This window comes from Bufo gargarizans, chromosome 3, assembly GCF_014858855.1.
Source record: "Bufo gargarizans isolate SCDJY-AF-19 chromosome 3, ASM1485885v1, whole genome shotgun sequence".
Lineage (NCBI taxonomy): Eukaryota > Metazoa > Chordata > Amphibia > Anura > Bufonidae > Bufo > Bufo gargarizans.
Window position 1 is genome coordinate 213,303,829 of NC_058082.1, and position 23,788 is coordinate 213,327,616.

Below are 23,788 nucleotides of genomic sequence, written 5' to 3' on the forward strand. Positions count from 1 at the left end.
CTAGGTTGCTGATATAGCTTATGTTTATACAGCTAGACCTGCCAATAACCTTAATACAGTCCCTATGTTTGTGTGTTAAAGACAAGGGCAGCGTTGTTTGCAGTGACTTCATGTTTGGATGTCATATAACTTATCTTTTCTGCTTCTGTGAACAATATATATAATATGCCTTTAAGATTCATTATATAATGTAAGGTAAGCTCAATGACTCAGCAGAAACAACAGAAAGCATAGTTAAACTGTAGTTGTTGGGCAGGAGTCTAGACCAATCACAGCCAGCCTCACTCAAAGCAGGAGTTTTGACCAATTACAGCCAGCCTCACACACAGCTTGTGTGGAAAATTCCCCTAGCAGGAGCTGTTAGAAATCATTATTCACCAGAGCGAGAAGCTGAACAGACATTCACTCCACTAAGAGCTGTGTTTTATGGAAGCAGAGAGGCCAAAATAGTTCCACCAATTGAAAACCACAAATTCAAACTACAAAGTTCACAATCCAAATTCCATATTGCATACAACCATACCAGATCATACTCAACCAATCTGCAAATAGTTACTGCATACTGCAAATTGCAACCAAATTCAGCAAGTGAACTATTAGTTAGACCTCAGATATACCTCTCAGAGAGATCATAAAGTGCTTAAATAACTTAAAGTGAGAGTACAGGTACTCAAGAGAGAAATATATCCATAATTTTATGTTGAATGACAAGATTGAACAGTTGAACCACAGTCTTATGCATACCGCCCTTTTGTGATACCTTTTCAACACATGTTTTGTACATGGACTATCTGCTGCAGAGGCGGCAGTGTTATATTTGAAGAAAAGTGGAAGTTAATAAAGAAGTTATTTGAAGCATTTGGTGTGCTCTTTAAACCTACTGTTTCCATAGAATGGCGCTAGAGGAATTAGAGTAATAGACAGTCTGGTTAGATTAAGTCAGAGATATCAATTCTTCTAATGCCACAGCGCAAAAGGCACTTCATAGTGCTGTGCCTGCTCACCACTAGATTTATATCAAGCTGGCACAAGGGGAGTGTCCTTTCTGCTGAAACTTTCTCCCTATTGCAGCTCAGGATGCAGTTGAAGGGTAAAACTGATCATGTGCGGCCATCTCAGTGAACCAGACACAGAAATAAGAAAAAACAAAGTAGATGGCGCTACGTAGATGCCTTTTCTTGAATAACTTGGTAGCTTTACAAAATTTTTAATTGCATGCAATTGCAAAAGTATTCAGATTCTTCTGCTGGTTTGAAGAATGTACAATACTGTATTTTCCGGTGTATATGACGACTGGGCGTATGACGACCCCCAACTTTTCCAGTTAAAATATAGGGTTTGGGCTATACTCGCCGTATAAGACTACCCCTGCAACGTTATTTACTTTGGCATCAAGATCTGCAGGTAATTGTTGTGCAATTTTAGTCTTTTGCCTCTGCACCATATTATGCCTTTCCAAGAATCTAGTACACCTGGATACAGTGGCCTTAAATGTGTTGCTGTGATCTGGGTTAGATTTGGCCCACTAAAGTGCAAACAAACAAACGTATTTTATTTTGTGTCACTACATAACCGTTTTGGTGATGGTCATTCACCATGTCTGCTACATGTTTTTTGAGTTCTGGCCAATGTGGAGTGCCTCTTCCTAATGCACACTTACCCCTTGACATACTCTTTAATGCTTTTTCATTTGCTTTCCAGTCCGGAACCATCTTTTCTGTTACTCCATATTGTCTTGCAGCAGCGCAGTTATTATGTTCCATGGCAAAGTTTACAACTTTAAGTTTGAAACTGGCTTCATATTTCTTTCTTTCTTGCTGGTAGAGCCATGATGGGGTCTTGACTGTTAGCCATTTGTATACTGTACTGTATGTACTGGCACTGTACTGTATTCACCACCACGTGTATCTGCTCCCCAGATAGACTGTTTTTTTTTTCACCACAGATAAGATGCACCCCAAACTTCATTAGAGATCTGCTGTTCCAACATTAGAATTGGCTGAAGTGCAGATGCTCCTGCTTCCCCCCCCCCCCTGCCTTCCCTCAGAATCACCAATCCAACCCAGTATACAACAACTAGCCAATCACGGCAAGCGATGTACCGGTATTTTCTGTGCACGGCATGAGAAAATCACTGAGAGCAGTGAGAGGGGCTGCTTCAGGATCGGCTGGCCGGGATGCAGCGCACGGTGGCTCAGCTAGAGGGTGCCTGTCCCTGAAGCTGGAGAAGGACAGCTTCTCCAATCCGGCTAGGAAGTAAGTTTCAGCACCCCGTATACCAGCATATGAGATGACACCCGGCGTTTGAGAGGATTTTCATGTGTTAAAAAGTAGTCTTATACGCAGGAAAATACATTTCATGGGACAACCCCTTTTAAGAAAGTGTGGCAACAAAGAAAGAGGTGCTTATATTAGCACAACTCCTCTTGGTGTTGTGCCAATAGGCTCATCACTATCACACCGCCTTTATAGTTTCATGAAATAGTCAGTGCTGCTGATGTTAGGTCCTCATTGTCTGGGAAACAACATCAAGTCAAGAACATTTCAAGGTGCAACCCAAAACCAATTTTCCGACTCCTTTATTGCTGTGGTTTATGCCACATTAAAAACACCACATGTTTTTCCCAGTATTATTGTCACCTATGCGGAATTATTTTTATGGTTTTTTTTTTCCCCCACTACCATTTCAAAATGAAACCAGTACGCAAGTAAACTGCACAGTGTGAACTCAACAGCCCGTGTTTACACTGTGTGGTATTCTTGTCTGTTTCATTTTGAAATGGCAAAAAGCATCAGAGTAACTGCATATAAGAACGCAGTGCCACGCTGGTGATTTTCATCCTGGTAAAAACGTTTGGGGGGCACATTTATTATGACCAGCTTCTTAGCCGCTGGTCTTAATAAAGGCCCCTTAGCTGGCGGTGGATCAGCCGAAGTTATGAAAAGGTGCAGACCTCTTCATCACTTTGGCGCATCCAGCACCAGTTCTGTAAGACAGCTTCTGAGCAGGAAGAAGTACAGCGGTGTCTTGAAAACATTAAAATAGACAAATCTCTTTGACTGGATGGCAAAGACCCCCATAACCAAAAGAGCAATAAGTAATGTCATAGCCAGACTGCTATTCCTGATATTTAAAGGTGTTGGCCACTTTCAGGTTACTATTGACCAATGTGTTTGTGAGATGATTATGTCACTTACGAATGTAGTCTTTGTTTACATTCTGCACTATTTTCTATATTTCATAAGGTATGCCCCCTTGTTTACAAAGTCTTTTGTGCTGTCCACACAGAGGTCCTGTCCATAAAATCGCTGCTGATAGACGGTCATGTAACCAGGAAAATCAACTCCATGTGTCTCCTGCATTCAAACACACTGCACCTGCACTAAACTCCCAACAGAACAAGTAGAGATGGCAGGTACAGTGTATTTGAATATAGGCCATGTCACGTGGAGGTGATTTGCATAGTCGCATGACCCTCCATCAGACACCATCTTATGGACAGCAAAAAAGACTTTGTAAACGAACGGGCATACCTTATGAAATATAGAATATGGTGCAGGATTTCAACAAAGGCTGTATTAGTAAGGGCCATATAATCATCTCGCAAACACATTGGTCGACAGTAACCAGAAGGTGGCCAACCCCTTTAAAGAGGACCTTTCACTAGAATAAAACATCTAAACTAACTATACAGACATGGAGATCGGCGCCCAGGGATCTCCCTGCACTTACTGTATACCTGGGTGCTGCTCCGTTCTCCCGGCATAGCCTCCGCTATCTTTATAGTTAGGCTCCACCCAGTGGAACCTGCCGGTGTCTCATTCTCCCAGGCTGTAGCGCTGGCCAATTGCAGCGCTCAGCTCATAGCCTGAGAGGAAAAAAAAAAGCCTCTCGGGCTATGAGCTGAGCGCTCCGATTGGCCAGCGCTACAGCATGGGAGAAGGAGACGCTGGCAGGTTCAACTGGGTGGAGCCTAACTATGAAGATACCGGAGGCTATACCGGGAGAACGGAGCGACGCCCAGGTATAACAGTAAGTGCAGGGAGATCCCTGGGCTCCGCTCTCCATGTCTGTATAGTTAGTTTAGATGTTCTAGTGAAAGGTCCTCTTTAAGGACTCTATATTGATAGTGTCCCACAGGATTGGCGCATAGCAAATGCGGTTCCAATATTCAAAAAAAGGTCAAAAACAGAGCCTGGCAACTATAGGCCAGTAAGTTTCACATCTGTCGTGGGTAAACTGTTTGAAGGTTTTCTAAGAGATGCTATTTTGGAGGACCTCAATGAAAATAACGGCATATCAGAACGGCTTCATTAAGGATCAGTCATGTCAAACTAATTTAATTAGTTTCTATCAGGAGGTAAGTTCTAGACTTGACAGCGACGAATCAATGGATGTCGTATATCTTGACTTCTCCGGAGCCTCTAGGAGCAGGGGCAACGCCCCCTCCCCTAATTAATAATATGCTAAAGTTATATTTCTGAAGTAACGGGAGCATAGATAAAAGTAGGAATAGGCTAGTTAGGTTAAGCTGACATTGCTTATGTCAGCTAGTTTAATAAGGGTTAATTCTGGTGACAGAAACCCCAAACAGTACACTTTCACTTTGGGTCACTGTCACTAGTGGAGTACCTCAGGGGTCAGTATTGGCCCTATTGTGAATATATATATATATAGGTAATATAATATCTTGTAGAAAGCTTGCACAGTAAAATAGCAATTTTTGCAGATGACACTAAACTGTGTAACGTAATTAACACTGAAGAGGACAGTATACAGCTACAGATGGATCTGGATAGATTGGAGGCTTGGGCAGAGAAGGTTTAACACTGACAAATGTAAGGTAAGGTTATGCACCTGGGAAGGAATAATGCAAGTCACCTAGACATACTAAATGGTAAAACACTGGGTAACACTGACATGGAAAAGGACCTAGATATTGTAGTGAAGAGCAAACTGAACTATAGAAACCAGTGTCAGGCAGCTGCTGCCAAGGCCAATAATACTGTAGGGTGCATAAAAAGGGGCATAGATGCCCATGATGAGAACATAGTCCTGCCACTTTATAAATCACTAGTCAGACCACACATGGAGTACTGTGTACAGTTCTGGGCTCATGTGAACAAGGCAGACATAGCAGAGCTGGAGGGCAACTGAGGTAATAACTGGAATGGGTGAACTACATAAACCAGAAAGATTATCAAATTTAGAGAAAATACTACTAAGGGGCAATCTAATAACTATGTATAAATATATCGGGTCAGTACAGATATCTCTCCCATCATTTATTTATCCCAAGGACTTGTACTGTGATGAGGGGACATCCTCTGCATCTGGAGGAAAGAAGGTTTCTACACAAACCATAGAAGAGGATTCTTTACTGTAAAAGCAGTGAGACTATGGAACTCTCTGACTGAGGAGGTGGTGATGGTGAATTCACTAAAAGTGTTCAAGAGGACCCTGAATGTTTTCTGCAGTGTAATAATATTACAGGTTATAGTTACTAGAGAGGGGTCGTTGATCCAGAGAGTAATTCTGAAGTTAGGAATTGGGAAGGGATTTTTTCAAATGAAGAAAATCGGCTTCTACCTCACGGGGGCAGTACAGTAAAAGAGATAGTAACTGTTACTATTCAGCCCTCATACCATCATGTAAGGTAGGGAGTAAAATACAAAATTGCTGCAGCGGGCAGGGGTTAATTCATTTCCCATGTTACGGTGTGTTGATTTACATGTCTTGTAAGACTGAAAAATGATAAATGTCTATTCCGTTCAGCCAGTTATCATGTTATCAACCCAATAAGGTAGAAGCCAATTTTCCTCCTCTTGCGGGAAAAAAATTCCCTCCCGACTCCATCCCTGGCAATCAAAACTCCCTAGACAACAAACTACCAGACATGTGTTATCAGTGTGTCTTTTATTTTAAAAAATAATGGTATCTTTAACAGTTTTGACGTGATCCATGATAGTAAAAATGTTTCTTATTGTTGAGGTCAGTAGGTGACTGAGAGAAAAAAGTCACAATGCCTTATAAAAAAGATCGCTTATGATCGGGAATATTACCATCTCTGCTCATGCACCATGCCATTTGACCCTCGCTCTGGCCTCACTATCAAGGAGAGAATGGAACTGCAGACTTAACGAATCCCTGTTGAACAACAAACTACACCTCGACCAGGTTAGGTCTCAACTAGAGTTGTACTTCAAGATCAATTCCTCTGCACACAGCACCTCACCTATGGAGTGGGAGACACATAAGGCCTACATCAGAGGTTGCTTCATATCTATAGGCACTAGGGTAAAGAAGGAACACCAGAAGAAGGTCGACTCCATACTAGCCCAAATAATGACGCTAGAGAAATTAGACAAAATGTCTGCCTGTAGACAGAAGCAGGGGGAACTAGCAGAACTTAGACTCCAACTCAAAAACCTCCTAGCTCAGAAAGTAAGGAAACAAATGTTGAATTTTCAGCATAAAGTATATGCGCACGGAAACAAAGGGGGTAAGTTGATGTCCTCACTGCTAAAAAAAGACAAAAAAACTTAACTTACATTCCCAAAATAAAACAGCCTAATGGTAGAGTTACCCAGGACACACCTGAAATAGCAAGAGCCTTTCAACAATTCTATGAGGGGTTATACAACCTAAATAAGCCTTTTTCTATAGACCAAACTGTCCCCAGACAGACTATTATTAGCAAATTTTTAAACTCCCTCAGGCTCCCGACAGTCCGCCAAGAGGACATGGCTCTTTTAACTTCCCCGGTCACTCTAGAGGAAGTGTCTTTGATCATTCACAGTTTCCCCCTGGGTAAGAGCCCAGGCCCAGACGGCCTACCCCTACTGTAATACAGAAGCTTCCAGGATATCTTAACCCCCCGGTTCACAGATTTATGCAATATATTACTGCAAGGAGGTTCGTTGCCTAGACAGACACAGGAATCATATGTAACACTTATCCATAAAGAAGGCAAGGACCCCCAGAACGGTGGGAGCTATAGGCCGATCTCTCTCCTTAATCTATACCTGAAAATCTGGGCCAAAATATTGGCCTCCAGGCTAAGTAAAATACTTCCTTACCTAATTGGCCCAGAACAGTCGGGATTTGTCCTGGGTAGAGAAGGGAGAGACAATACTCATCGGATCTTCCACGCAATCCATGCCGCCAAGACAAAGAGGTTCCCGTTGACCCTGCTGAGCATTGATGCTGAAAAGGCGTTTGACAGGGTCATCTGGAACTTCATGAAACTGACATTAGAGAGATTTGCCATTCCTGACCCCTTCATTCATTCAGTATTCACACTTTATCAACAACCACATGCCAGACTAAAAGTTAATGGAACATTGTCCCCAACATTTGAAATATCAAATGGAACCAGACAAGGATGTCCATTATCACCCTCCTTATTTATCCTAGTCGTAGAGACACTCACACAGCTAGTCAGACAGACTCAAGAAATGCACACAAGGGGAGAACTAAAATGTACCTCCTTCGCAGATGACCTATTCCTAGTGACCAACCCAGATAAAGGGCTTGACCAACTGGTCAAAAAGATTGAGATGTTTAGCCAGATATCTGACTTTAAAGTCAACCACTCTAAATCTGAAATCCTGAACATCTCACTCACTGACTTCAAAGCTACCTCTTTACAAAACAGCCTTCCTTTTCATTGGTCCAAAGGACCAATAAAATATCTAGGAATAATGATCCAAAAAAATCTAGATGATTTATTCAAATGTAATTACACTCCCCTCAAAAAGGATATCACACAACTACTGCTGAAATATAACCTGCCTTATTTATCTTTGATTGGTAGAAAGAATGTGATCAAAGCTTATATTTTCCCCAAGATCCTATACACCATGCAACTTGTACCAATTCACTTACCAAAACCATTCTTTCTGGAAATCAGGAAACTTTTCCTGAAATTCCTGTGGAATGGGGAAAAAACCCAGACTAGCTCACGACCTGTTAGTCAGGAGCAGAGCGAGAGGCGGTTTAGGACTTCCAGACGTCTCAAGATATTATCAAGCAATCCAACTAAATAGATGGCTGGAATCAGTAGACCCCCAGAGACAACCAAATGTATTGGAGCTTATGAAATTTAGTGTTGGACCTACACTTCAACGGCTTCTATGGCTAAGTGATACTGGTCAAAATAAGGGTAGCACTATGGACCCCCTATTGAAAGGGATAAGAGAGACATGGAAGGAGCTAGGTAAAAAGCTAGCACCTGACCCGTCCCCCCTAATGCCTGCAAACCTCATCCCAGACCTCTTAGGTATCAACGGAGATATCCACCAGGAAATATGGTCGCATCTAGCTCAGGTCCGACTGGGGGAGTTAACACTAGACATAGAAACGTCAATTTTAAGCAGGGTTCCAGAACGATTAAAAAACTCTCCTAGCTTTTTTCTCACAAGGGCATATATAGGTGCTGTGTGCGGAGGATTGAGAGAGAAGCTCAACTCACCGAGGCAACTGACAGAGTTTGAAAAAACGCTCCTATCCTCAATTCGTAAACAGAGAAAAATCTCAGCGATCTACATCTTGGTAGGGGCCGAGGGTGAGGCGAAAAAACCCTTATATGTCAGAGACTGGGAAAGGGAGCTTGACGTTGTTTTCTCAGAGCAGGAACTTAAAAAAACTCCTAGCTTTCTCGCATGGATCATCGCCGTGCACAAGATTACAGGAGAATCATTTCAAGCTCCTATCCAGATGGTATAGGACCCCTGAGTTCTTATACAAGTGCGGTCTATCCCCGGATCGGGCCTGCTGGAGATGTGGCGAGGGAGAGGGATCTTTGTCCCACATATGGTGGACATGCCCCCTAATCACTCCCTTCTGGGATGATGTTAACAAGACCAAAAATAAAGTCTCACCTATTGAGCTTAAAATTACACTTAAGATGGTACTTTTCTCACTCCCAACCGAACTTTACAGACCATCAAAGCACAACCTAGTAACCCATCTCATAGCTGCAGCCAAAGCCATCATACCTCTTCACTGGAAAGACGCCAACGCTCCCTCAGTAAAGGAATGGATAGCTAAGGTAAACCAAATTTGCCAATTTGAAGAAATGACCAGTTGGATTAACCGGAACCACGAGAAATTTATGAAAACCTGGCTCCCTTGGAGGCTGATGGGTGATGGGCAGTGTATAAATTAACTTGGTGACCACATGGCCAATAATAGTGAGATAGCATCGCCTGACCGGTGCCTCAATTTAGGGGCTTGCCCTTTCACCTACATATAATCTCATTGCATACTGAAGCTATATGACAATAGCCTATACTCCCCCCTCTCCCTCTCTTCTTTATCTAAACTCCCGTTCTCCTTTTCTTTCTCTCTCTTTCCCTGCCTTCTTCTTCTTTCTCTTCTCTCTTATCTTACCTCTATAATGTATTTTATAATTGTGTATCTTATCCATGCAGCCTTAGCTTCCTTAGGCGCCCCACTAGACTACTTTCTAGTCAATACTACACGCCTCTAGGAGCTAAATAGAAGTCTGATCTTGTTCCGATAAAATGAACTACCACATATGGCTGCATGATGTTACCTTAAGTTGCTATCTTTTTTGCTTGTATACATGTACCATTGGCTTGATGTAATTCCTTTTTTGGGCCAATAGGCCAATGTATGTCTGTTTCTTGACTGAAAAACTCTGAAAATAAAGAATTTACAAAAGAAAATAAAAAAGATTGCTTATGTCACTTAAAGAGGTTGTTTGAGATAATTACAATTCTCAGAAAGCTCTCCAATAGTTTAAATGGGTTGTTCACCCCTGGGGGCTTCTTGAGCCTGCCCACTAGCTTGACCATGAGAGCTTCAGGTATGATTTCTACCCCAGATTCGGCATTGGTTCTGCCCAAAAAGCCCTCAGTCGTAAGTGGTCCTTTCTCATTTGCAAACTGCAGCAGGGGCAGTGCCTGAATATGGCACATGACTGCTGCAGCCAATCGCTGTCCTCCGATCTCGACCACTGTGGACAAATGATTGGCTGCAGCGGTCGCGCCATAGCAAAATAAATTCTTATGATCAAAATGTGCTTGGTTACCATGTGGTTAATTTCTATTGTTAGCATCGAGAAATGAAGATGCTAGAGGACAAAATAAGATGATTTTAATGTGAAGTTTTATTTGAGGATTATATTCATATCCGCAAAGACACTGTAGGTGGTGCACTTCCATTCTTTTTGTATAGGCTCATTGTCATGCTTGTCACACTACCAAAGAATAGTGAAGAGGAATCTATGAAACGCAAAACAAGTTCATTAAATATAGAAAGGTACTATTATTAGCGGCATTCCATATGCAAGGAAAAACAGATGTCTTAAAGCAAATTACAGTGTGTTTATAGTCAAACGGCAGAATTATGCCTTTCTAGACTGTTAGAATGAACAAAATTAAAGCCAGAAGTTAATGAATGCAACACGTAAAAAATAACACTCTCAAGCTGCAATACAATGTATTTACTTGACACAATTGGTCTAAAATGACATTAAAAGTCCCTGAAAGTGAGGATGATTAAAAAATACACACTTTGTATCAGTATTTATATGTACGCTACGCAACATTGAACACAATGATGGCCAGAGATTGGGCTGGAGATCACATGGGCAATGCTGTGAAGGGGCCTGCTGTAAATGTCACACTAATACTACTCCCTGGACTATGCTGTGGGGTGGCATAATTTACGGTAGCTACGGTAGGTCCCTCTAGTCTTCATTTTGGGTACACTAACATCTTGGAGGTACATTGATTTGGTCGTGGAACCAGTGGTATGGCCATTTCTCTAAATTGTCCCAAGAGCCATTTTTCAGCATGACAATGCCAGGACAGATGTTGCTCATGCCTACTGTGAGTAGCTTGCATGGCCTAAATGTGCTACCACAGCTTGTGGTGGTGACTTGTCAGGGATAATGTTGTGGAGAAGTGTAAAGCAGGGTTAGGTTGTAAGAAATAAATATCTCAAGCTCTGAACGTCTCACAAAGCACTGTTCATCATCTGAAAATGAAAGGAGTATGGCACAACTGCAAACCTACCAAGACATGGCAGTCCAGCTCAACTGACAGCCCAGGCAAGGAGAGCACTAGCCAGAGAAGAAGCCAAGAGGCCCACGGTCACTCTGCATGAGCTACAGAGATCCACAACTCTGGTGGTAGAATCTGTTGATAACTATTAGTCGTGTACTCCACATCTCTAACCTTTATTGAGGAGTGGCAAGAAGAAAGCCATTTTTGAAAGCAAGCCATAAGAAATCCTGTTTGCAGTTTTCCACAAGCCATGTAGGGGACCCAGCAAACATGAGGTGCTATGGTCAGATGAGACCAAAGTTGAATTTTTTTACCTAAGTGCAATACACTATGTGTGTCAAAAACTAACACTGCACATCACCCTCAACACACCATCCCAATCATGAAACATGGTGGTGGCAGCATCATGATGTGGGGATGCTTTTCTTCATCATGGACAGGAAAGCTGGTCAGAGTTGATGGGAAGATGGGTGGAGATAAATACAGGGCAATCCTGTAGGAAAAACTGTTAGAGGCTGCAAAAGACTTGGAGTGGAGGTTTACCTATCAGCAGGACAACGACCCTAAACATACAGCCAGAGCTACAATGGAATGGTTTAGATCAAAGCATATTCATGTGTTATAATGGCCCCGTCAATGTTTAGACCGAAATCCCATTGAGAATATGTGGCAAGACTTGAAAATTCCTGTTCACAGATGCTCTCCATCCAATCTCACTGAGCTTGAGAGCTATTTTGGGCAAAAATTTCAGCCTCTAGATATGCAAAGCTGGCAGAGACATACCCCAAAAGAACTGCAGCTGTAATTGCAGTGAAAGTTGGTCCTACAAAGTATTGTCTCAGGATAAGTCTGAATAAAAAATGCACACCACACTTTCCAGATTTTTTGTTTATTAACATTTTTAAAACCATGTATTATTTTCTTTGCACTTGACACATACCATACTTGCTACTTTGTGTTGGTCTATCACATAAATGCCATTAAAATACATTTAAAGACTATGTACACCTTCGGGGGCAATTGATTGATGATTGCATTTTACTCATTTTGTGTTTAAAAATAATTTTTCAATAGTTTTTTATTAAAAATATTGAGCTGTGTGAATGTACTTTAACTTTGTGCCCTTTAATAAATGTTATCTCTAAATTACTAAGAGGTCATAAACAGTTATTTAAGCCACATTATTATCAGTTAGATATGAATTGAGCTATAAGGAGTGTTTATAAGGTCAGCGGTAAGGAGCCCATCAGGTGAGCTGCCTGACGGAACAATGTGAGAATTCAGAGCCTGCTACTAGATAAACTCAGGGCTGCACAAAGACCGTGGCTTCAACGTTTTAATAAAGATCAGTTGAAAAAAATGATTTTTAGCTCAAAATGAGTACAATGCAATAATAATAAATAAAAACATCCTGCATATCCTTTAAGTTTGTGGGTGTAAAGTGAAAAACTTGGAAAAGTTAAAGGGGTATGAATGCTTTTACAAGGCACTGTAAGTGTATGTATTTCTGCATGTGGCTCCCGTATGTCTATTGATCCCACGATTTCCATAATTACTTGACTTTTCCTTCTTTGTGTTGCAGTTTCAACATTAAAGAGCTTAGCTAAATGCTCACCAAATGATGCTCCATCATTTAGATACGGTAGTTATTTTTCATTGTCCTGCAGAGCTCTGTGATGAACCTTTGTTTTGATTCTTTTAGGGCTTGCTGAGGAAAAATTAATCTATGTGAAGGACTACAATTTGCATGATTCTTTCCTTTCACAGTCATTGGTGGTTGTTTTAAGCAAGAAGATGTGCCTAACATATAAGGAGACATGAGCATCCTCTGGCAGTCTGTGCACCTAGATTTTATGTCCTTTAAGCCGGGAAACAGGCATAAATGTAAGTGAATTTGCCAGGGTTATAGCAGTGGTGAGGACAGCGTAAAAACGCCCATGCGACAAAATATTGTAACATGGACATTTAAAAGTTGAAAAATGTGGTCTTGCAAATTTTTTTATGCCAAAAACTGGCATAGTGATCTTATTAATTGACGCTCAACGTTTCTATTTACAGCTGCCTGCATAGCTTTCTATTACAATTAGTAAAGTAGTGCCTTTACACCTTGCCTGCGCCATTATTCTTTTTCTCACTGACGCCATAATTTGCTGCCTACCGTGTGGAACAATTCCCTGCAGAGACCGGGAAGCAGGGAGCAGTAGAGGCATGTGATCTATGACGTCTCTTACATGAAGCAGAGTGGAGACAAGTGGGGAGTTTATATATACAGTTGAAACCAAAAGTTTACATACACTATATAAAAAGAAACATATGCATGTTTTTTGCTCAATATCTGACATGAAATCAGAATAAACCTTTCCTCTTTTTGGTCAATTAGGATTACCATAATTATTATTATTTGCCAAATGCCAGAATAATGAGAGAGAAAAAATTTTAAGGCATTTTTATTACTTTCTGCAAAGTCAAAAGTTTACATACATTTCATTAATATTTGGTACCATTGTCCTTAAACTGTATGACTTGGGTCAAACGTTTTGGATATCCTTCCACAAGCTTCTCACAATAGTTGGTCAGAATTTGGGCCCATTCCTACTGACAAAACTGGTGTAACTGAGCCATGTTTGTTGGTCGCCTTGCTCGCACCTGTCTTTTCAGCTTTGCCCATACATTTTCAATAGGATTCAGATCAGGGCTTTGTGATGGCCACTCCAAAACATTGACTTTGTTATCCTTAAGTCACTTTGTAACCAGTTTGGCAGTATGCTTCGGGTCATTGTCCATTTGGAAGACTCATTTCCGCCCAAGCTTTAACTTCCTTGCTGATGTTGCTTCAGTATTTCCAAATAATCTTCTTTCCTCATGACGCCATCTATTTTGTGAAGTGCACAAGTCCCTCTTTCAGCAAAACAACCCCACAACATGATGCTGCCACCCCGTGTTTCACAGTTGGGATGGTGTTCTTAGGCTTCCAAGCTTCCCCATTTTTCCTCCAAATGTAACGTCGGCCATTATGGACAAACAGTTTGATTTTAGTTTCGTCAGACCTCAGGACATGTCTCCAAAAATGTAGGTCTTTGTTCCTGTGTGCGTTTGCAAACATTAATCTGGCTTTGTTATGTTTCTTTTGGAGTAATGGCTTCTTCCTGGCCTTTCAGCCCATGTTGATACAGTACTCGTTTCACTGTGGATATTGACACAATCTTACCAGCTTCCGCCACCATCTTCACAAGGTCTTTTGCTTTTGTTCTTGGGTTGATAATAATGGCTGGACATTCCCATCTTGTTTGTACTTGCGTATAATTGTTTGTACAGATCAACGAGGCCCCTTCAGGTATCTTGAAATTGCACCCAAGGTTAAGCCAGACTTGTGCAAGTCCACAATTCTCTTCCTGATATCTTGGCTTTAGACTTCCCCATGATGCTAAACAAATGTGCAGTTAAATACATCCACAGGTGTGTCTCTAATTAACTCAGATTTTGCCAACAAACCTAACAGTAGCTTCCAAACACATGACATCATCATATGGGCATGCAAAGAAGACCGACACTCGCTGATGTCAATGCGATAACTTTTCTTTTATTGTTGTCACATGGAGGAACAAGTACAGGTGCATCGTTTCGACTCTATACAAGTCTTTGTCAAACCAGTGAATGTGAGTACAAAATTAGTATATTTAAATAGACCTCCTGTTACTACGTCAGCGGAAGTGATGTTCCGTAACCAGGGGAACATTCAAACAAATAGATTGAGAGCTTACACAAGAATCTAGGCGGAAATACACAGGGGGAGGAACATCAAGATAATAAAATTAATGTGAATAGCCAAAATTAGGAAATATTAAGGACAAAAAATACAAGATATCTTAATAAATGATATACAAAGATGTTCAATAATTAGTAGTTAATATTATATTTAAAAGGAAAAGAGAACCTGTAGGGGTGATATCATTTCACATCAAGTTTTCTTTAAGGGAAACAAAGGCATACAGATTAGATCCTATAAAAAGGCATTTAGTTCATATTTACGGTTTAGGCCTCCTGGTTCCAAGGTTCGTAACCTATGGATCCAGAAGGCCTTACATTTTCTTAGGAATTGAACTCTATCTCCTCCCCTACGAGGAGGTTGTACCTGCTCTGTAATTTGGAAACATAATTGGGAAATGTTGTGACGACAGCGATCAAAATAAAAGGGTATGGGTAACAGTACATTTTTCTTTCTTATTGTCGATTTGTGTTTAGAAAACCTATCTTTTATTCTGGTCGATGTCTCCCCAACATACAACAATCCACATGGACATTTCAAAATATAGACTATAAAACTGCTGTCACAGGTGAAAAAACCTTTAATGAGAAATTTCTCTCCAGAGTGTGGATGTACAAAATATTCCCCTTTGATGACACTTAAGCAGTGTCACCTGTACTTGTTCCTCCATGTGACAACAATAAAAGAAAAGTTATCGTATTGACATCAGCGAGTGCCGGTCTTCTTTGCATGGATATGTATGGGACGCTGACCCTGGACACGTGCACCGCTCACTAAACTACGGAGTGCCGACTGATCTACCTATCGCATCATCATATGCGCAGTCCAGAATTGTTTAAAGGCATAGTAATCTTAGTGTATGTAAACTTTTGACATTGAAGAAAGTAAGAAAAATGCCTTAAAGCATTCTCTCATTATTCTGGCATTTGGCAAATAATAACAATTATGGTAATCCTAATTGACCAAAAACAGGAAAGGTTCATTCTGATTTCATGTCAGATATTGAGAAAAACCTGCATGTGTGTCTTTTTATATAGAGTATGTAAGCTTCTGGTTTCAACTGTATATTCAACTGTATACAATGACACCCAAGTTGCACAGACATCTCAGCTACAGCCACCACATTAGTACTTTACTAATCTTACTGCATGTAAATCATTTGCATGTAATTTTAGAAGGCTAAAAATCACTTAAAACCCTTTCACAAAGGGGTGAGAAGTATGAGCAGATTATAGGGTACGTGGCAGTCTCTGTAAATATGCTCTAGATGAGGGCATGGAAGACTAGGAGCCTACTTGCTGTTGAAAAGGGTTCTGTACACTTGGTGTCAGCTCTGCATTCAGATATTCTCAAAGATATACACATGCCCTAGGGCAGTGATAGATAACCTTCGGCACTCCAGCTGTGGTGAAACTACAACTCCCAGCATGCTCCATTCATTTCTATGGAGTTCTGAGAGCAGCCAAGCAAGTCTACATCTTGGGAGTCATAGTTTTGCCACAGCTGGAGTTGCAGAGGTTAGCCATCACAGCCCTAGGGATTAACAGTCCTGTATCACACATTACCGCATTGAAACAAAGGTTGAGAGTTGATGTATGTCAAAATCATTCTAAGGTCATGCTGCCTTATGCTGAAGAGGAAATGCCCTTGAAATGGGTGTTCCAACAAGACAACGACCCCCAAACACACAAATAAACGTGCAACATCTTGGTTCCAGACCAACAAGATTGACGTTATGGAGTGGTCAGCCCAATCCCCGATCTTAGTCCAATAGAAAACTTGTGGGGTAACATAAAAAATGCAGTTTCTGAGGCAAAACCAAGAAATAGAGAAGAACTGTGGAATGTAGTCCAATCATCCTGGGCTGGAATACCTGTTCACAGGGGCCAGAAGGTGGTGACTCCATGCAACACAGATGTACAGCAGTTCTCAGAAACACTGGTTATACAACTAAATATTAGCTAAGTGATTCAAAGGAAAGCAAAATCTTCAAACATTTTTCAGTTTATGTAGTGAATGTTTGAGTTTGTAAAGAAGAATACAAACACTGCTATTTTTTTTAACAGTATAATATTTACTTTTCTTTAATTTTTTTAGAGGAGCAACACAAATTTGATATATTTTTCTTCATGTTTTGAATTGGAATAGAATGTGTAGTGTTCCCAATGCATTTGTGTGTATGGAAATAAAAGCTATTAGAAGGAGTTTGAGCTTTATTCGCTTTTGTAAACACACTGCTATTATTTTGAACACAACTGTATGTATCAATATATCGGGTCAGTACAGAAATCTCTCCCATCATCTATTTATCCCCAGGACTGTGACGAGGGGACACCCTCTGCATCTGGAGAAAAGAAGGTTTGTACACAAACATAGAAGAGGATTCTTTACGGTAAGAGCAGTGAGACTATGGAACTCTCTGCCTGAGGAGGTAGTAATGGTGAATTCACTAAAAGAGTTCAAGAGGGGCCTGGATGTATTTCTGGAGTGTAATAATATTACAGGCTATAGCTACTAGAGAGGGGTCGTTGATCCAGGGAGTTATTCTGATTGCCTGATTGTAGTCGGGAAGGAATTTTTTCCCCTTAAATTAGGAAAATTGGCTTCTACCTCACAATTTTTTTTTTTGCCTTCCTCTGGATCAATTTGCAGGATAACAGGCTGAACTGGATGGACAAATGTATTTTTTCTACCTTAGGGCTCATGCACACAACCGTATGCCCTCTGAAACATACGGTTCATGAGCGGGCCATATGTCCCTGAGCGGCATACATCGTGCGCACAGCATCATAGTAGTGTGCGCACTATGACCTGACGCTGCACGCTGTCAGGTTACAGTGCAGCACCGGCGGGAAGACAGGAGCACAAGGAAGAGGAGCCGCAGCGTTCTAGGTAAGTATTCACAGTGGCTTCAGGTGAAAGAAGCTTCTCAAAACTGAAAATCATAAAAAATTATCTGCGTTCTTCAATGTCTGAAGAACGGCTGGTGGGTCTTGCCATGCTGTCTATTGAGAATGCCATTGCTCAAGATATTGATTTTTAAATATTGCTGAAGGAAAGTCAATTTTTTGTAGACCCAATAGCCTTGGTGAAATTATGCTTGTACAGTGTAAAGATCACAGATTGGCACTTGCATTATTGATTGTATCTAAGTTTGTACTGTTATGCACTCTTATGTTAGTTTGCACTTTTTTTGCACTATAATTTAAATACAATTTGCACTTTTGTACTTCAGTTTATTGACATTATTTTTATTTTTTGTACTGTATTTGAGGTGTTAGAAATATTGGAATATTAGTCTTTAATATCTCTCCTGTTTTTCATTTTTTTGTTATTTTACCATGTAATTTTTATGTTATGCTTGGAAATCTTGTTAGCACTTGATATACCGTATGTGCAATGCTGCATATTTTATGTTTTGCATATGAGAAAATGTTTACAATTAAAATGTTTTAATTAAATGTTCTATTTTACTATTTTTACTATTTTGTCGAAACGCTGATTGGGGAGGGGGGTTTGTAACGGGACTGCTGAAGAATATCTAAAATAAGCTGGTCAAGTAAAATGTTGCATGCAACAATCATTAAATAGGTAGCCGAAGGGGAGGGTCAAGTCAATGCGTGTGGTCAATGGGCGGAGTCAAGGGGCGGCAAAATTAGCTTTTGCCTAGGGTGGCAAAAATCCTTGCACCAGCCCTGCCTCCATTCACCTGACAGAGTTGAAAGAATGTCTGTTTACTCTCTGTTGGAGCAGTCAGTATATGTTGGTTTATTGCTGTACAGAATAGTACAGTGGCCTCTCACGTTACAATATTAATTGGTTCCAGGACGACGATTGTATGTTGAAACCATTGAGTAATCAGTTCCAAAGTCCCAAAATGTCATCCAAGATAAGAGAAAATGAAGATTTAAGAAAAATAAGCAGATAACTGAAAGATAAGTCCTTACAGTCCTTGATTGGCTGGATCTGATTCTGAGGTATTGTATGTTGAGTCCAGTTTCAACTATTAACTATTTCCTTCTTCCAATCTGTCTGATTGTGGCTAATGATACTGTAAATCTCAAGATTCATTGACTTTTACTTTGATTTGATGAGTCTGCTCCATGAAATCAAGCACAGTGACTACTATCGTTAATGGAATATTGCCTATTTCCCAAACCAAGGCCCACTGGCTAATGGTAGTGATACTACTTATCTCCCTAACCTTGGCCTATTGACTTATGGTTGCTATTGAGGGCCCCTCCATCTGTTTGAGCATCATGGGAGGGGCCACTATTTAGCACTAGCCAAGGATAATCCTATAATTTCACTGTGGTGTGAAAGATTCGCAACCTACGGGATGAAACATGTCATGTTGGGAGTGGTGTGTGAGGGACATTGGTGTGGGAATTGGCCGCTTGAAGGTCAGGTTCCAGATGGGGTCACCCCTGGTATAAGGAGGAATTTTCCACGCAGTTGAGTTGTACAATACCTATCATATTTTTAATCAAGAATATTTGCAAAGTCACCTTTTTTATATTTAGATGAAGTAGAAATGTAAAAACATTTTGATAGCAAAGTTGGACTTAAAGGGGTTGTGTCACTTCAGCAAATAGTGTAGCATTTAATATGTAGAGAAAGTTAATACAAGCCACTTTCTAATGTATTGTGATTCTCCATATTGCCTCCTTTTCTGGCTGGATTAATATTTCCATCACATTATACCCTGCTCATTTCCATGGTGACGACCGCTCTGCAATCCATCAGCGGTGGCCGTTCTCGCACACTATAGAAAAAAGCACCACTCTATGTCAGCGCCCACGGCCACCACCAGCAAGCGCGGCCACCACTGCTGGATTGCATGGTGGTCATAACCATGGAAACAAGCAGTGCATAATGGAAAGTCCATCCTGCCCAGGTTTTCTCATCTATGCAGTGTTTCTCTCTTTATCTAAATTATCCATGTTGAACACTAGGTCATAGAATTGATGAATACAAAAAAATGTCTGAAGAATGGATATGTGTGCTTTATACAAAACAGTGTATGATATCCCTCAAAATATCTATTTTGTATAAAGGGATCTGCTTCCCTGTGTACTTCATACTTTAGATAAATCAATATCTCCCTTTTGAGTGCTTTGTTATAGGCTTTGAACTTCAGTGTACAAAATTCACATGCAGCCAATATATCTCTAAGGAGCTTTTGACCTACTTTGCAGCTATCATCTGTCGCCAGCTAAAATAGAGAACCTGCTTGAAGTCTTGGGAATTTACACAATGAGCTATCATGGATGTTTTTTGGACTGTAGGTTTACAGAAAATTGTAGTGAAACATATCCTCATGATGTGAACATAGGAAGAATGAATAACCACTATATATTGGTGATATACGAATAGTGGTCAGTGCTGATTTGGCAGCTTTTTTACTTTCAGTCATTAGTTTATATAGGCTTTCCTATATAAAAATCCTGTCCAAAATGCTTTTTAATAATGTCTGTCTTATAGGAGAGACTTAATTCCCCCAGACTCATGTCAAAGGCCTCTCACACAGCCAAACCAGTGCCCTGACCTGCACTGAGGAGGAGCAAAAACCTCGAAAATGCTGTCTGCATATGGGTGTCCTTTTCTGGTTCTGGTTTTGGCTTCTATCCCAAGTCATTGTTCCACGTCATGTTTAAAGGGACAGAAATTGATTTATATGTCCAACTTACATCCAAAAGGTAGCACTATAGAGCCAGCTTGTGTTCTCGCAGATTACAGCGTATTCACATTATATTATTATAGGTCATAGTTATTTAAGTTCATTACTCTGGTGTATGACATACTGTACTTAACTGTTTGGTTACGTTCTATCCAGAAGCATGCTACAGATTCTCAAAAATAAGTCAATAATTTCATTAAGACCTCTTTTTCAGTATTTTGCGGCCCGCAAAAAAAATCCCCCCAAAACTTCCGTGTGCATTCCATTTTTTGCGGAACGGAACAGCTGGCCCCTGATAGAACAGTACTATCCTTGTCCCTTATGTGGACAATACTAGGACATGTTCTATCTTTAAACGGAACGGAAAAAAAGGAAATGCAGAAACGGAATGCATACAGAGTACATTTTGTTTTTTTTGTGGACCCATTGAAGTGAATGGTTCCGTACACGGACAGTATATGGAACGCAAAAAAACAGAACTTAAATGGAAAGAGGTCTAAGGCACAGTGCAGTTTTAAATGCATTTTGTTGTGGTCAAAACTGGATCCCCGATATGTGTATGGGTAGGTTCACATGCAGTTTATTTGTTACAGAAACTTTTGTGACTGTCCCTAACATCTGAATGAGGTTTGCACATGTTGCAGGAGCAACCCCATTCAGATTATGGAATATATTTTCAGAATTCTTGTAACAAATATACCATATGTGAACGTAACCTGAGTGCTTTGCTATATTTCTCCAACTTTTCTGATTCACTTTTGATTTTGTCTTAAAAAAATGCCATATACCAGACATTGATTCCCAATGTCCACAGTATTAATCGTGCCCTGAAAACACATATTTTAGGCAGGCCTATCACATTCTCTAATCTGACTCCTCAGAACCTGATCCCTTCATTCATCAGTATCCCCTACACTTTTTGCACTCATAGATTGTAAGCTCTTGTGAGCAGGGCCCTAAAGCCTCTTGTCTGTATTGCTTATTAGTTTGATACTCTGTAATGTTGATTTTGTCAGTACATATACCCTCTGAATTGTACATTTCTGTACAATATGTTACACTATATAAAGGTTATTAATATTATAAGAGAAAAGAATTCAAAACAACATCAAAACTTCAATATGTAGTAGATACAGTCTAAATGTATGTCTCTTGTACTCCAACATCCCCATAATGCTGCCTGTGATCCGCATGGTGTCACACACTAGTACAGGAAAACCAAAAAATGACATCTTGATGTAATTACTAATATCCAAGAGGGCCCTCTATTTTATACTTTATAAGGAGCTTTGCTTTTTATATCCTTGACTCATAAAGTTATATTCAGAGAACCATCATGAGAACAGTGGCCCTGTGGTCGAGCATGTGCTCTGCCCCTCTATTCATTCTCTATGAGAATTTTGGCAATAACTGAGAAATGCAGACCGCCACTAATGCCTGTGAGTGGTTGATTTTGTGAGATAACTCTTTGAATCCAGAAGAAAAAAAAGCAGTCTGGTTTGAGAGCTGCACTTATACAAGCAGACAAACAACGTGAATTTGTGTTCAAGTGTGTGTTTGTATTAAGTGTGTGACTTTAGATTACGTGACTTGAGATTCAGGGACTACAGTAAGTTAGATTCTTATCACTGCACCATATTGTATTTTTCTCTTTTCTTGCGTGTGAGGAATATAGATTATCATTTATTGGCAGCCCTGATTGTTATTTGATTCACCTTTTGGCATGTACACAGTGAGTGTACATGCAAAATATGTTCGCACCCCCCAGCCATCTGATGTCAGCTAGCAAGCCCCAAGGGTCCAGGCTTCAAGAAGGCCCCAGGTGAATAAAGTCACACCTCAAACCAGCCAGTTTGGAGGCAAGCTAATCCTGCAAGAAAACCCCCCAGCAGGAGGTCTCAGCACTTGCTCAGGATCAATGATACCTCCCAGACATGTTGGCACCTACATTTCATAACGAATTATGAATCGTCCGTCCATCCCAGGCATAATTCGGTTATCTTTTTGCTATCCTGGGGCAAAGGCAAACATCCACGTAGTCCTGGCTTGTGGATAGGATGCCCGGGAGGGGAGATATACATATCTCTGCACAGAAAACACATCGCGGCACCATGTTTGGACTCTAGTTGTAGCCGGAACCCAGGTGGATCAATTGGGCCCAGAACCATCTTCCTGCGAAATTCTGGTCTGGGGCTATGAGCCCTAAGGGGTTTTATGGGTCAATTGCTGCCAGCACCAGAGAAGGAGTGGTGGACCCTACACATAGGTGGGGAGCAGCCGGCTACAGTTCATCATAAGCCCATGCAAGCCAACGGGCAGTGTCTTTTTCTGAAAGGGGGGTCACATCGTGCAAATGTGTTTGGAAAGACCTGGAAACCGCTTACATCAGAAACTGTGTAATCTATAGTCACAAGTGTCTCTGGACTATAGCGTTGGGGCCATTCGCTAACAGCTACAGCCACATAGCCCCTCTCAGGGTCTCAGTGCCATAGGATTTTAGCCATTTTAAGGGTTTAATTAAAAAAATTAATGTATATGATTTATGCAACATGTAAATAATTTTGAGTGTGATATTATAAAATCTATCTGATACAATCCAACTTGTCTATATGGTTGCTTGATATTGAGTGACGCCCAATCCAATTCAATTTCTTGGTTTCTCACCCTATTTAATCCCGTTAGCGGACCAGGCTTATATCAAACGAGAAGCTGGTGGCAGATTTCCCGGGCAGAGACAGCGCTGTTTTCACTGCGGCAGTGAAAAGGCTCTCTCAGCTTGTTGCCTCTCTGTGCCCGTGTAGACATGAGGTGTCTGTGTAAACTGTACCAAGCTGACCATACCTGCTCCTCTGGAGGGCGTAACATCACGCTTTTGGTAACAAATGACCATACTGCGTCTCGTGAGCTCGACGTAGGTGACGTCAAGCGGGCATTAGGGCGTGGTATTCGTCACATTGCGTAATCCCTATTTAGTATGTGTTCCATTATTGACAGCGCAGTCCAGTGCACATCTTGTCTAATGTATGCAGTCCTGGAACAGCCGTTTGAGGTTGCATATCTTTGTTCAAAATGTGAGCAAATTCCCCGTTTGGAATCGCACATCGCATATCTAACCGATGTAGGAAGGCGCAAGGGTCCGTTGTTGACTGAAGGTATGTGTCACAGAGATTCCTGGCCTCGGTGAAGTAAGAGCCGGTATTTTCAGGTGTAAGCGGCAGCTAATGCTGATTGACACTTTGCTATTTTAGTATGGCAGTATAGCTGATCCGGGACGGCTCTTACTGGGAGTAGTCAAAGTGATGGGT